The sequence below is a fragment of the Eleutherodactylus coqui genome, chromosome 5 (genome assembly GCF_035609145.1).
Source record: "Eleutherodactylus coqui strain aEleCoq1 chromosome 5, aEleCoq1.hap1, whole genome shotgun sequence".
Lineage (NCBI taxonomy): Eukaryota > Metazoa > Chordata > Amphibia > Anura > Eleutherodactylidae > Eleutherodactylus > Eleutherodactylus coqui.
The window spans coordinates 21,484,406-21,499,654 of NC_089841.1; the positions used below are offsets into that span (position 1 = coordinate 21,484,406).

At 45.5% G+C, this 15,249-nt stretch overlaps 1 protein-coding gene across 1 annotated transcript in view; it reads left to right on the forward strand.

The window, feature by feature from the left end:
* LOC136628983 (zinc finger protein 585A-like) overlaps positions 1-15,249 on the forward strand; it is a 211,254-nt gene that overhangs the window by 169,824 nt on the left and 26,181 nt on the right. The window lies entirely within an intron of this gene.

The following is a 15,249-nucleotide window of genomic DNA, read 5'->3' on the forward strand; positions in this document are numbered from 1 at the left end:
TTTACTTGTATAACTTACATGTTTGTATTTGGGCCGATCTTTCTTCTTGCTTTAGATGATGTTTCCTCAGAACTGATGGAGATGAGGGAGAGCTGGTACCCATTATGTGTATAAGTAGTGAGGGGAGAATCACTGCGGAGCCCGGACTTAGTGGAGTTTGAGTGTTTTGAGAATGATCCTTTCATAGATGATAATTCTAAGAACCGTATTCCAGCACTGAGCCCAGCAAGGGCGTCTCCCCTCCATCTCATCACTATAGGGTCATATACTAGGAAGAGTCGCACACAGTAATATACAGCTGTGATCACATGGGAAAGGTTCTACAACTTCAGTGTAACATATCAGACTTTACTTATACAGGACTATACAACTTGGGGCGCACAGCCCGATAAAACAAACCCCCTACATGTTTCACACTCAGATGAGCTCTGAACACACCAGATTTCAGGAGAGCCAAGAGTTTTATACATAAGTGACAACTTGGGAAATCTGGTGCGACATAATAGTCCATATCAGGGTGCAAACATTTACAGATCAGGTAGATACTGCCAACAGGAATACATAAGATCTTACTTAGACTTCAGGCATAACAGAACCCGGGCGCACATCTCCGTAATCCAGTAAGACTCACGTAGGAAAGGTTTTCTGTGCCAATCACCTCCCTTAGAGGGAGGATTAACCCTTAGAAGACATATTAAATGGTTTCGGATGAAATGTTGTGATGTCATTCAGGCAATATGGGTTCTTTGTACATTATAGCCATTTCCTTCCCGGGGAGGGGATTGGCACAGGAAACTGTTGGTACATGAGTTTCCTGGATTATGGAGTTGTGTGCCCGGGTTCCGTTAGCCGTGAATTCTAAGTCTGATCTTATGTATTTGTACTGACAATATCTGCCGAATCTCAGATTTATATTTTCACTTTCTGTGGTGAGTGAATGTAAATGTTCGCTCCCTGATATGGACTATTGTGCCGGACAGGTTCTTCCAAGTTACCACTTATGTATAAACCTCTTGGCTCACCTGACATCTGACAAGCCATGACTAAGAGCTCAGCTGAGTCGGAAAGGGGGAGGCGGTTGGTCTTAATGGGATCTCCACAAAGGGCTTTCCCTTATTCACTAAGCTCAGTCTTTGCCACACGCTCCTCTAGATGCTGAGGCAATAGTCAGTCAGTGAGGGGCGCTGCTAGCAGCCCATCAGGATTCCGTTGGGTGATTATAAGGAGCTGATGAGCACCAGTGGCAGCCGCAGGCCTGGCAAAGCCCTCCAAGTCAGCTAGAAGCATGGCGTAATATATTGCATATCAGTTATACCCGGACAGGCAATAGTGTTTTGGACTTTTACCAGGTCTACAGCTAGAGGAAAGAAGGTTTCTACACAACATAGAAAGTGTTCTTTACTGTAAGAGCAGTGAGACTGTGGAATTCTCTGCCTGATGATGTGGTGCTGCTCACTAGAAGAGTACAAGAGCGGCCTGGATACCTGTCTAGAGTACAACAAGATTCCCGGTTATAGTCACTATTCTGCTTCAGAGGGGTCGTGATCCCGGGATCCCTGATCTGGCTAACAGACTTCATTGGGTATATTTGCCTTCCTGTAGATCAATATTGGGGTAATAGGCTGAACTCCATGGATTTACTATGTTTCTATGTTTTGTTACTATTTATTGTATCGCTGCAATCGGAATCTGCGGTAAAGGATAACATTCTATATAAATGACACCAGCATGACAAAGTAATAATGCACCAAGTGTGGAAATGCTGTTTTTATTCACAAAACCTCTCTGTAGGGGCTTTTACCCACTAGAGTTTTTTTAATGCTGTGATTTAAAAAATTTTTTTTTACTACAGATGTCAATGGGACTTTCTAATGTTAAAATTGCAGAAGAACAAACTTGCGATTTTTGTGCTCTGCGATTTTAACATTGGAAATTCCCATTGATGTTTGCAGCAAAATAAACGCAGCGATATCGCAGCATTAAAAACCCTAGTGGGTAAAAGCCCTAAAGCTTAGGAAGAAAGTGAGAAATCAAAATTAATTGTATTCCCCACAAGCATAAAGAATGACGGCTCACCCGGCCTCACTTGTTCCGCTGTCAGGAAACTTCATCAGCTCCATTTATTCCTAGGATGATGGGAATTTGATTGTGGAAATCCTCGTCTTTTGTACAATTGCATCTTAAGCGATAGGATTGCACGGAGGGGATGGGAATTTTTCATTTTTTGATATGGACCCTTTTGTAGTGTAACAGGTGGTTACTGTCCGCTTAAAAAAATGTTTTGGTAATAATTCTCCCTTCTTCGTGACTCACACTAAATAGTCAATAGATCAGAGTCTTGGCCGGTAAATGTAGGATTCCAGTCATTAGTATTAACCCTTTCCAATCCACTGTCTGACGTCTAAAGACATTCTGATTGAAGACTGTACAGCTCCGATGCCGGAAGATGTCCAGCAGGGTATTCTTACTGTAGGTTACTGGCCGCTCTGTTGCCGGGGGCCTCTCAAGCATGTCACATACCGCAATACTGGCTCTAGCTAGCAGATGGCGCCATTGTATAATGGCAGAAAGAGAAAGCCCCCTAGGAAACCCTGAATCCAAAATTGGATTGCAAAGGGTTAAGGTACAGAGTAAAATTTAAAAAGACCTGTGAATGTAGCGTCTATATAAATTCCTATGTGACCAATGGTGTTGGGATCATATGTGTTTCCTTACAAACTCTCACACATAGGGGTTTGTGGAACTGGGCAAGAAACACGTACCCTTGCAGCGCCCATTGCAGTGCCCATTGCAGCGCCCATTGCAGTACCTGTTGCAGTGCCTTTTGTCTGTTTCTCACTCGATTGACAATTGTTCAAATTCTTATCTTCAATATAAATGAACGCTGTCGGTTACAAACTGTTTGTTTTTTTGTTTTTTTATTACTGTAATTTTTATTTGAGATTTTCATATTTTACAATAATGTAATAAAATTTACCTGAAATGCATCCCAGTCTCATTAATATGTAACAAAAACATTGCAGTGCTAGCGACCAACAAGTGAGGAGAGCTCCCCAGGGGAACAGCCAAAATCCGAACAAAATCCTGGCCATAATGGACCTCTGATGTCCAGAACACCGCCTATGGACCCATAGACCTTGCGAGAAGCACTGGACCGCAGCTGGAAGCAATTATAGCCTCCTGACATCTATAACAAGACAGCGGGCCGAGACGGAAGAGGAGCCGCGCCAACGCCCTGCTGCCTTTCCCGCTCTCCGCCTGGCGCCGGCCTCACTGATCCTCTGCCTGCAAGCTGGATCGGGGCTTGTACACTCCGTCCTCTCTCACCCAGAAGCAGCCAACCCGACAGAATCTCTCCGGAACCCGTGACCTGCTCAAGTACTTCACCTGAGCAGGACCTTTCCCCCCCGCCCCCGCTACCGCCGGCCGATTGCGACCCGAACAGGGAGAGAACCCCCGAGCCGGACCTCAACTTGCGGGACAGAACAACCCGCCTCCTTACATCAGGAGCTGAACCGCCACAATATAATCCAAGCGGGGGTCGCGACTAGCCGGCCGTTCCACCGCTCCAGACCCTCTACCACCGCTTGCCTGCGGCGACCCACACCTAGCAACAGGCCGAATCGAACCCGACTCCCCCCCCCCCCCCCAGCCGAGAAGCTCGCCCTCCTACCTTCAACCAGGAGCACATGCCTCTGGATCCTGACCGGAGCCGCGGTCTGTTCGGCCGCCCGTCTCCTGCTCGTCTGGAGGCCCTCTGCAACTGACAGGCAATCAACTTCTTCCCGGACGGGGGGTGCAGCCGGCCTCCCAGCCTCTGGACCTCATCCTCCATCGCAATAACTACGCGGGCGCTGCAGCACACCCGGTAGTCCTGCCACTCTGCAACACCCTGCCACCGCCTGCCAGCGGCGCTGAACATCCTGCGGAGCACTGACCGCAGGATGTCCGGCTTACCTCACAAGTAATAGTTCTCAATACCGTTTGTATCATACTGTAGTAGGCCGGAAAAAAGACAAAGACCTTTACCCTCTAACAGTTACGGTAACCACATAACTACAAGGACTTTATAGTCAACAACATCTAAACTCTCAAGTGGGGGGGGGGTGAAAAGACGAAAGGGGAAACCATCTATCTCTATAAACTGCTATACTAACCTAGCACCCTTCATTATGAGCACACGTGCTAAAAGTGGATCGGCAGCGGAAAAGTTAAAAGAGTTCGCCCGCACCGAAACCCCTGATCACACCCCCTGAGCGACGCGACCCGCCCAGATGAGAGAACCCGAAGACGAAACGGGACACCCCCCAGAACCGACCATGCGACAACTCTTGGATGCAATTAACACCTGCAAATCCTCTCTTACAAACAAAATAGAAGAGATAAAGTCTGATGTGTCCTTGCTAATGCAAGACCTACAGAACATGCGAGGTAGAATGCAGGAGATGGAAGACCGCATATCCAATGCAGAAGACTCCCTACGCCTGCTTTCCGTGGCGGTCAAAAAAGCCATACGAGTAACAGAATTTTGCCAGTCCAAAATGGACGACTTGGAAAACCGGTCGCGCCGCAATAATCTGCGCACAATAGGCCTACCCGAAAAATCGGAAGGCTCCCACCCAGAAACATTTACCGAAAACTGGCTGAAATCTCTATTGGGCGACGACGCCTTTTCCACTCACTTTACAGTGGAAAGAGCCCACCGGGTCCCAGCAAAACCGCCACAGCCGGGAGCCCCCCCCCCCCCACGTCCATTCCTAGCAAGGATCTTGAATTGTAGAGACAGAGATGCCACATTATGTCAGGCTAGGCTAAAGGGCCCACTAAAATACAATAATGCAACAATTTCCATATTCCCGGACTTCTCCGCTGAACTACAAAAACAAAGAGCCACCTTCATAGAAGCAAAGAGGAAATTTAAGGAAAGAAATATCCCATACTCAATGGCATATCCAGCCCGCCTGCGCATTGTAACCAAAGGAAAAGTGATCTTCCTTCAATCCCCCACCGAGGCCCTGGAGTGGCTGGACATGCACCCGGAGCCACCGAAGGACGATTGACTTTACCACATTTACGGCAGAACTTTGAACCCAGCCATAACTCATGCGACTGATACCCCTCTGACTTATAGAGGTGAAACGCAAGGCCACGGCACCTTTAAATCGCCTTTGGGACCTGGCGGACATATATAACCCTCTATAGGCCACCGGGATACTCCCCCCCCCCCCAAATAGTATAACATCTGCTACTTCTAGATAGATTGTAACTAAATAGTTTTTTACTTTTCTATCTGTTAGTTTTTGACATTTATGCTGAAATTTAAGCCAGATGTCAAAGGTTAAAAGTTTAAGTTGTTGTAATCTGTTCTATATCAACATTTCTAGCAAGTCTGCGCTGACACAACCCCTTTCCCCACACCCACCAACACTCTCCCCTCTTCCCCACCCCATGGGTATAGACGCAATATTTAAATTACCTGTCCACATAGTCAGTTATGTCTCTAAAATGTCTTAGTTGGAACGTCCGGGGTTTCGGTACTGCACTCAAACGGAGGGCAGTTTTTTCATACATCAGGCAAATCAACCCACATATTATAAGTTTGCAAGAGACCCAACTCACTAAAGAAAAGGCCGATACCCTAGCAAAGCCATGGGTGCAATGGATAGCTCACTCTTTCCACACCTCCTCCTCCAGAGGCGTCTCTGTTCTCATCCACAGTTCGCTGCATTGGAACCCCATTAACGTCCGTAGGGACCCCGAAGGAAGGTTCATATTTATATATGGCGAAATAGACTCCAAACCCTATGTCATCCTATCTATCTATAATCCGCCCCATAGCAACCTCCATCTTTTACAAACTGCTATAACATATGCACACCAATACCCCTCGGCAGGGGTGATCTGCTTAGGCGATTTCAATAAGGTAATGGATCCTAATGTAGACAGATTTCACACACACCCTAGTATGGCCTCCACCCCAAGCTCCTCCCTAAGACAGTTAATTGAAAGTGTCAGCTGGATCGACCTCTGGCGGTTCCGACACCCCATTACGCGGGAATTTACTTGCCACTTCCCGGGATATAATGCGCTGGCGAGGATCAACTACATATTTAGCTCCGCAGAACTAGCATTATTCCTTTCTAATATCACGCACTGTCCGCGAGGCATATCTGATTACAGCCCTATACTATTAACCTTGAAATTCCCCCAACAAAACATAGTGCCTACCTGGAAACTTCACCCATTCTGGCTGAAGCTGATGATCAAACACCTTTTCATATATCCCTATTCTTAGATGCCCACAATGATAATACCCATCCCGCCCTGAAATGGGACACTCTCAAAGCTTATGTTAGGGGGTGCCTCAGGTCAGCCATTTCGTACATTAAAAAGTCAACATCCCAGACCGACAAAGAATTAGATAACCAGACAATGGAAGCCGAAAAAACATACATAACTAACCCCACAGACGCCAATAAAACAGCCTGGCTCAGCCTATTTCGCCTCCATAAACACCAAATACACGCTAAAACCAAGCGTAAATTATTCTTTACCAAGCAACATTATTTTGAAGTGGGAAACCAGTCCAGTCACCTACTTGCTAACCTCATTAGACGCGAAAACAACACTAACACGGTCCTTAAGATCAAGAATCAGCGTGGGGTGGAGCTGACTGATGCCCCATTTATCACAAACTGCTTTAACCCCTTAGTGACGAAGCCTGTTTGCGCCTTAGTGACGGAGCCAAATTTTGGAAATCTGACATGTGTCACTTAACATATCATAACTCCGTGAAAGCTTTACATATCCAAGTGATTCTGACATTGTTTTTTCGCCACGTTATACTTCAGTTAGGTGGTAAAAATAGACCCATAGAATTTGTGTATATTTATTAAAAACCCCAAAAATGGGAAAATTTTGAAAAAATTTCAATTTTTTCACGTTTTCAACTGTAATATCTCAAATATGTGCAAACATACTGTACAAATTTTTGCTCAGATATATATTTCCATCTGTTCACTTTATTCTGGACGCACGTTTGAAAAACTTTCGTTTTTTTTTAACCACTTAGGAGACGTACAAATTTAACATTACTTATCAACATTTTGAGGAACACTTTATTTTCCGGAACCAAGCCAAGATTGTAAATTCTCATAGGTGTCAGAATTATAGATAACCCCACAAATGACCCCATTTTAAAAACTACACCCCTTAGTGTATTCACTGAGGGGAGTCAGGAGTATTTTGACCCCACAGTTTCTTTTCAGGAATTAATGCAATTTAGAGTAAAAAAAAATAAAATTTCATATTTTTGCAAATATGTAATTTTTAACACAGAATTTTTTTCTATAGTGCACATGAAAACGAGGATTTACACCTCAAAATGCATACCCCCGTTTGTCCCGTGTTCAGAAACATACCCATTGTGGCCCTAATCTTCTGTCCGTATGTACAACGGGGCCAAAACCGAAAGGAGCAGCCGGTGGCTTTCAGATCAGACATTTTGCTTGAAGGCGTTTTAGGCCCCATTGGTCACTTGTAGACCCCTCGAGCGGCCAAAACGATAGAGAACCCCCACAAATGACCTCATTTTGGAAACTAGACCTCTTAGCGCATTAATCTAGGGGTGTACTGCAAATTTTTACCCAATAGTTTTTGACTGAAGCAAAGCAAAGCAGAGAGAAAAAATTACGATTTTTGTTTTTCTTTATCAATTATGTGATTTTAAAAACATTTTTTTTGGATAGCAGACATATAAATGGAGGCTTTCACCCAAAAATGGATACCCCCGTTTGTCCCGTGTTCAGAAACATACCCATTGTGGGCCTAATCTTCTGTCCGTATGCACAACGGGGCCCAAACTGGAAAGAGCAGCGGGTGGTTTTCTGAACAGACATTTTGGTTGAAGGTGTTTCAGGCCCCATTGCCCACTTATAGAACCCGTGAGCGACCAAAACGACAGAGGACCCCCAGAAATGACCCCATTTTAAAAACTAGACCCCTTAACGCATTAAGCTAGCGGTGTACTGCGTATTTTGACCCCACCGGTTTTAAATGAATTGAAGCAAAGCAGAAGGAAAAAATAACGATTTTTGTTTTTTTGGCAATTATGTAATTTTAAAAATAGGTTTTTTTTGTACAGCATACATAGGAATGAAGACGTTCAGCCCAAAATGTATACCCCAATTTGTCCCGTGTTCAGAAACATATGCATTGTGGCCCTAATCTTCTGTCTGGATGCACAACGGGGCCCAAACTGAACGGAGCGTCAAACTTTAACTGTCTTTTGACTTTTACATGACCGCCATTATCCATTGGATAATGGCGATCACGTGACCGAAGACCGCTCACCGCGGCCCCCCGTGACATCTCTAAGCTCTTGGCTACTTTTAGTAGCCAGGAGCAAGGAGATTTTAAATTTTCTCTTGCCCTCCCCAGCTTCTGCGCTTGCGTCCACCATTTTGGCGACGGGCGCATGCGCCAAAACTGGGGGAAGGTCCGCGGATAAGGATCCCATCAGGGGACCTCGCCGGTGGCCTTATTTAAGTAATTTCACCTCCCCTCACGGATCCAATCCGTGATGGGAGGTGAAAATTGAGCTTTTTTTTACTTTTACGTGATCGCCGTTATCCATTGGTTAACGGTGATCACGTGATTGGGAAACGCGTACCATGGCACCCCATGAAATCTCCAGGCTCTTGGCTACATTTAGTAGCCAGGTGCGGGGAGATTTTAAATTATCGCGCTAATCTGCGGCTTTTGCGCCTGCGTCCGCCATTTTGGCGACGGACGCGTGCGCAAAAGCCGGGCAAGGTCCGCGGATAAATCTGGGGGCTTAAGGTACCTAATTTCATCTTGCCTCATGGATATGATCCATGAGGGGAGATGAAACAAACTTTTCATCATCTTTTTTTGCACTTTTTAAACTTTTTTTTAACTTTTACATGATCGCTGCTATCCATTGGACAGCTCCCTGCTCTCGGCTACTCATTCTAGCCGGGAGCAGGGAGTTTTTAAATTTCCCGGGCCTCCCGGCTCTCTGCGCGTGCGCGTGACGTAATTCGTCTGGCGTGCATGCGCAGACGCCGGCGACAGTGCCGGGGAGAAGACAGAAGGATCCGGACGCTGCGGAGGATCGGGGGTGAGTACTCTCAGCTACCCTTACGGAACCGATCTGTAAGGGGAGCTGAAACTTTAATTGTTTTGAACTTTTCATAGACTTTAACGCGATCGCCGGTATCCGGTCGATACCGACGATCGCATTACCGGGGGTGGGGTCCCGCGGCCCGGGATGACAGCTCCATGCTGTCGGCTACCTCCGGTAACCGGCAGCATGGAGCTATCATGTCCTGAGCCTGCAGGGCTGTCATTCCTAGAGGATGCATAAAACTACGTCCTCTAGGAATAAAGCCCAGCCGGCCAGGACGTAGTTTCCCGATGGGGCCGTCGTTAAGGGGTTAAAGAATTCTACACCAACTTATATAGCTCTTTCTCCCAGAACACTGTGACAGACATCCTAAGCTACTTAGAGGACCTAAATTTTCCAACCCTCTCCGCAGAACAGGTTGAAGTCCTGGAAGCTCCAATAAAACTGGAAGAGATCAAACAGACAATTCAGGACATGGCCCTTAACAAGTCACCCGACCCTGATGGCCTCCCGATAAAGACGTACCGCAAATACAGTGAACAACTAACCCCATTACTACCTATAATGAAAACAAAGATCTGGTACCGTGTTAGCCAGTAGCGCAAAATGTGATTGTTCTCAGTAAGAGAAACGACGTAGTCTTGTAGATATGATACCTTTTAATGGCTAACAAAAATACATGATGTAATAATAGCGAGCTTTCGTACCAACGCAGGGTACTTCTTCCGGCTAATGGATTGGATCTGAAGAGGCATGCATATTTATGCACACTTATAACATACATACTTATGGCAAGGCACAGATATGGATGTGATTGGTTCGCACTTAAAAGGAATTCTGCAACAACAAACAAACTTTTTTTGTCTAGGCATTGATAGCGGAGTGAAAGTTTTATGGTCCCTAAATTACTGTTGGAGGGGGGGAGGTCAGCAGGCTTGACTTTCTACAAGAGATATACAAACATTTTTAGCTAAGCACTGATAAGGGAGTGAAAGTTTATGGTCCCTGAATTACTGTTGATGGGGGTCTTATCTGTGCAATCAAGTCTCACACTTCCCATTCACGCATAAATCCTGGGGAATAATTTAACCCAGTATTCAGCGTGTCAAGGGTTGTTATCAATTTATATTCCCAAATTCTTCTGTGGTTTTGTGACTTGAAACCACCCTTCAGTATCAAAACTTTCATATCTCCTATGTCATGTCCATGGTTAGAGAAGTGTTCGGCCACAGGTAATTCTCTTTTTCTGTGTTCAATTGTATGGCGATGAGATCTCATCCTGGCTCTCAGTTTCTGTCCTGTTTCCCCAACATAAAGACCCCCAACAGTACATTTACTGCACATGATCAGGTACACAACATTGGACGAGGAACACGTAAATGTCCTTGGGATCTTATAGTCCTGCTGTGTGTTGGGGATCCGTATCCTGTCCGTAGTTAGTATATGTGAGCAGGTCTTACAGCTCCTTACATTACAGGGATAAGTTCCTTTTTGTGTGTCAGAGGGTAATGCACTCCTGATTATAAAGTTCCTCAAGTTAGGAGGTTGCCTGTAACACAGAAGCGGAGGGTCCGGGAATATGGTTTTCAGACGGTCATCCTTGTGCAGGGTATGGTGGAGTTTTCTTGCGGTTTTCCTTAGTATCTCTAGTTGCGGATTGTAGGTCACTACTAGAGGCACACGATTGTTTCTTTCCTTCTCCTTGTATTGGAGTAGTTGATTTCTGGGTATCCTGGTGGCTCTGGTGATTTGGTCATCAATTGAGGTGGGATGGTAGCCCTGATTTATAAATGTTCTTTTAAGATGGTACAAATGTTCCTCTCTGTCCGTTGGGTTGGAGCAGATCCGGTTGTATCTGATGGCCTGGCTGTAGACAATGGTCTTTTGATTCTACATGCTTCCAAAACTACACAAAGCTGGCAACCCAGGAAGGCCGATTATCTCAGGTGTGGGAACCCTCACTGAAGGAATCTCGGGATGGGTGGAAGGCATCCTCAAACCACTGGTGAGAAACACAACCAGCTACCTGCAAGACACCACGGACCTACTGAACAAACTGTCAACCATAGGTCCCCTCCCCAATGGCACCATCCTGGCCACTATGGATGTGGAATCCTTATATTCCAACATCCCACACGAGGATGGACTGACTGCCTGCCAGGCGCACCTTGAGGCCAATGGGGTCGCCTCTGATGCAGTGCTGCAACTCACAAGATTCATTCTCACACACAATTATTTCTCCTTTGGCAAAGAGAAATTCTTGCAACTCACAGGGACTGCCATGGGCAGTAAAATGGCACCGCAATATGCCAACCTTTTTATGGCAAAACTGGAGAGTGACTTTCTGGCCTCCTGCCCCAGCAAACCATTGGCCTACTTCCGCTACATTGATGACATCATAATCATCTGGACCAACACCGAACAAGAATTAATAAAATTCCATGAAAGATTCAATGCATTCCACCCCACCATCAACCTGACATTAAGCTACTCGCATACAGAAATCAACTTTTTGGACACCACCATAAAAATTTCAAACAACTCAATACAGACATCCCTATACCGTAAACCGATTGATCGGCCCACATACCTCAGATGGGACAGTTTCCATCCTAAACACATCAAAAAGTCCATTGTCTACAGCCAGGCCATCAGATACAACCGGATCTGCTCCAACCCAACGGACAGAGAGGAACATTTGTACCATCTTAAAAGAACATTTATAAATCAGGGCTACCATCCCACCTCAATTGATGACCAAATCACCAGAGCCACCAGGATACCCAGAAATCAACTACTCCAATACAAGGAGAAGGAAAGAAACAATCGTGTGCCTCTAGTAGTGACCTACAATCCGCAACTAGAGGTACTAAGGAAAACCGCAAGAAAACTCCACCATACCCTGCACAAGGATGACCGTCTGAAAACCATATTCCCGGACCCTCCGCTTCTGTGTTACAGGCAACCTCCTAACTTGAGGAACTTTATAATCAGGAGTGCATTACCCTCTGACACACAAAAAGGAACTTATCCCTGTAATGTAAGGAGCTGTAAGACCTGCTCACATATACTAACTACGGACAGGATACGGATCCCCAACACACAGCAGGACTATAAGATCCCAGGGACATTTACGTGTTCCTCGTCCAATGTTGTGTACCTGATCATGTGCAGTAAATGTACTGTTGGGGGTCTTTATGTTGGGGAAACAGGACAGAAACTGAGAGCCAGGATGAGATCTCATCGCCATACAATTGAACACAGAAAAAGAGAATTACCTGTGGCCGAACACTTCTCTAACCATGGACATGACATAGGAGATATGAGAGCTCTGATATTGAAGGGTGGTTTCAAGTCACAAAACCACAGAAGAATTTGGGAATATAAATTGATAACAACCTTTGACACGCTGAATACTGGGTTAAATTATTCCCCAGGATTTATGCGTGAATGGGAAGTGTGAGACTTGATTGCACAGATAAGACCCCCATCAACAGTAATTCAGGGACCATTAACTTTCACTCCCTTATCAGTGCTTAGCTAAAAATGTTTGTATATCTCTTGTAGAAAGTCAAGCCTGCTGACCTCCCCCCCTCCAACAGTAATTTAGGGACCATAAAACTTTCACTCCGCTATCAATGCCTAGACAAAAAAAGTTTGTTTGTTGTTGCAGAATTCCTTTTAAGTGCGAACCAATCACATCCATATCTGTGCCTTGCCATTAGTATGTATGTTATAAGTGTGTATAAATATGCATGCCTCTTCAGATCCAATCCATTAGCCGGAAGAAGTACCCTGCGTTGGTACGAAAGCTCGCTATTATTACATCATGTATTTTTGTTAGCCATTAAAAGGTATCATATCTACAAGACTACGTCGTTTCTCTTACTGAGAACAATCACATTTTCCATTACTACCTGAAACACTAAACCAGGCCCAAATAGACAAAACACTCCCGCCTTCATTCTACAAAGCCTCTATAGTGGTGATACTGAAACCCGGGAAGGACCCTATAGACTGCAGCTCCTATCGTCCAATTTCACTGGTAAACGCAGACTACAAGATCTTAACTAAAATCCTGGCTACCAGATTAAATCAGGTAATTCTGTCCATTGTTCATCCGGACCAGACGGGTTTCATGCCCGGGAAATCCACGACAATAAACCTCCGCAGAGTCCAAACAGCCATCCAACTAGGCAAGCAATACAACATGCCCTGGGCTTTGGTCTCGCTTGACATGGCAAAAGCTTTTGACTCGCTAGAGTGGGTCTTTCTGGAGGCCTGTCTGGTTCGATTTGGATTTGGACCTAAATTCCAACAATGGGTTAAAACCATTTATAAATCCCCGAGCGCAAATGTAATTGTAAATGGCATTGCCATCAACTGGCACCCGACAGGGATGTCCTCTATCCCCGGCCCTATTTGCCATAGCCATCGAGGCTTTAGCGATCCGTTTGAGAAATCCCCCCGACGTGAACGGTATTAAATGGGCAGACCTTGAAAGTAAAGTAGGATTGTATGCGGACGATACAATACTCTTTCTATCAGACCCAATACACTCCTTCTCCCAAGCTATGGTTCACATAGATAGATATAATCCCGAGAAGTAGGAGAATCTATGTTAATTGGTCCAAATCAACAATCCTCTATACCGAACTTAATACAAAAAACGACCCCTGTGTCACTAGGTACGGACTAAAACCGGTCTCAACATTTAAATACTTGGGGGTGTTTATGTCATACGATCACAACAACGCCATAGCAGAAAACATAATCCCACTGTTGTACAACATCAAACATAAATTGAAGAGATGGGCTAAGGTACCGCTCTCCGTGGCTGGACGCATAAATCTCATCAAAATGGCTATTCAACCCAAATGTCTATACATACTGCAACCTATGCCAGTACGCGTCCCCAAGCGCTTCTTCCAATCCTTAAATTCCCTTATCATCACATTTATATGGAGCTCCTCCCGCTCCAAGCTAAGCCTGGCTACACTACAAAGGCCCAAAGAACAAGCGGGAATGGCCCTCCCGGACCTTCGACTCTACTACTTGGCAGGACAGTTGAGAAATATACGAACATGTGTCTTGGACGGAGAAATGCCCATAGCAGATAAACAGCTTGCAAAACAAGTAAAAGGTAACAATCTTCTAAATTTCCTAGAATTTCCAGAGTGTACTAACCCCACCGATACAATCCCGCTTCATAAATTAGCTCTTGGCGTGTGGAGGGAGGTGAAGACACTGCAGCAATACCAAAACACGATACCCGAGCTCCCTCTTTGGGACAATCCTGGTCTCACCGCCCTACACTCAATCCCAGACCCACAATACTGGATGGCTCAGGGAGTACACACACTGAGTGACATATACATAGATGAAACACTTCCCACATTCACACAACTACGCGACAGGTTGCAGTCCCCGCATCTCCAGCTATTTAGGTTTTTCCAGTTAAGACACGCACTGAACTCCCAATTCCCACCCACCTCAACCCGCATATCCAAGTTCCCCACAATTGGCATCCTCAAGGACCTAAAGGGCTAATCTCTGCCCTATACACGCACCTTCTCTCGGCTAAAATAGACCCTAACCCACCTCCAGCATATGACAAATGGAAGCATGCCATTCCATCTCTCACACCCGAAGAGTGGCAAGACATCTCTGAATCCCACTTGTCAGTCTCCCCTGCCGTCAACAACATACAAATCCAGTTATACATAACTCACCAAGCCTACCTTACCCCCAGCCGTTTACACAAAATGGGCAGCACATCCTCAAATTCCTGTCATAGATGTCGCCAACCAGAGGCAAATTTTTGGCACCTAATATGGGAATGCCCCCCAGTTAACGAGTACTGGTCAAATATTACTGACCTCATAAACTCATTACTACCGTCCCCATTATCTATCGACTTAGACCCTAAGATGGCGCTGTTTGGCCTGCTGGAGGAGGAGGTGTGGCCACACCACACCCGTGCCTTTCTTGAGAAAGTATTATTCCTAGCCCGTAAGGTGATAGCCACGAAATGGATGGCTACAGAAGCCCCCCCAATCCCACACTGGATCCAACTGGTAAATACCGTAACCTCCTATGAG